Genomic DNA, 1,271 nt, shown 5'->3' with positions numbered 1-1,271 from the left:
ATACTCTATCTACGAAGAAGTTTAGTTCGAGCAAGCCTTGCATTAGAGAATCAAAGACCTACCCTACCAAAGGGCAGAAAAAACTGAAACCATGAAGCAGTTTGGAGAATTCATTGAGCGAAAAAAAAAGGGTGACCAAGTTCAGACATGCTCACTTCACCTGATGATTCAGGTGGAGATGTGACGACCCAAGTTGTCACAGAGCGTTTCATCACTACATTGATCACATATGGTTTGGGGTGAGAGAGGCTCGAACTCTCGACCTCAGGATCACTCACGATTAGCTATGAGACCTACGCGCTAGCCAACTGCGCCACCACCCCGTTGTGCTATCGAAACGAAATAATGTTTCTTGTACAAACTGCAGCGATCCATACAAGCACGCCAGTTGCCTCTGCTGTGAACGTTAAGGTTTTTCAAATCTCTGGAGATGGTATTTGTTTCTTCCCATTCAGTTAAATAGAACGCTCTGAACGGCTGGATGAGAGCTTTCACACAACTATAGAAACAAGGTAATTAGCTGTGCTGCTTTCAGATCTTAATTACCACTGAAGTTGCTTCATACTGGCATAACAAACCATAAAAACTGCAACAGTTTAACACTGACATAGCTAACTGGTGCCATTTCAGTTGTACTTCGGTCCGTAATCACTAACTCATCCATACGTGATAGATTGGTGGCAATTATGCAAACATTTCACGGATCAGGCAGGCAGAAGAAGAATATAGAGCGTGATGCCGCTGGAATCGCCGTTTTCGTCAAGGATAGAGTAGATGAGGCCAAACACAACAGCATGATCCACCCCAGAAGGAAGCCACGCGAGGTTTAGGTGGTATTCCTTTACAGTACATACTATTTAACACAAAATCTCTATGAGATATTAGGCTTTTAAGCACAGATCCACGCTTTGAAAGCAGCACGTTACTCTTTACTTTCCATACCTCATTTGTGATTCCACATTGGAGATCGGACTACCGAAGGAGAACAGTCTGAGCATATGATTGCACAACAGCTGACAACAGTAGCGTCTTTTCACGATACCCTCTTAAGCCCGAGAACTTCGGCATGGATCTTCCTTTTCTTCAGGTTCTTATGGCAGCAGGCATGGGGATCGAACACTCGTCGTTTAGAAACAAGAATTAAGGCTAGATTGTTCCACTGGCCATGTGTTGGTCATTGTGTCTGACCACACCTGATTTTTTTTTCTAACCATAACCACACCTGAAAATATGATCAATACTATTACCTACAAATATGGCAATTATGTACT

At 43.0% G+C, this 1,271-nt stretch overlaps 1 non-coding gene across 1 annotated transcript; it reads right to left on the bottom strand.

Moving 5' to 3' along the window:
• Nucleotides 1-235: 235 nt before the first annotated feature.
• Nucleotides 236-323, bottom strand: TRNAM-CAU (transfer RNA methionine (anticodon CAU)). Its single transcript is given in 2 exon segments — nt 236-271; nt 286-323. It is a non-coding gene; the product is annotated as a tRNA-Met (tRNA).
• Between the last annotated feature and the right edge of the window lie 948 nt (nt 324-1,271).

This window comes from Lolium perenne, chromosome 6 (assembly GCF_019359855.2).
Source record: "Lolium perenne isolate Kyuss_39 chromosome 6, Kyuss_2.0, whole genome shotgun sequence".
In the NCBI taxonomy this organism is placed as follows: domain Eukaryota; kingdom Viridiplantae; phylum Streptophyta; class Magnoliopsida; order Poales; family Poaceae; genus Lolium; species Lolium perenne.
The sequence above is the reverse complement of the archived record's forward strand: the minus strand, read 5'-3'. Positions and strand labels throughout refer to the sequence as shown.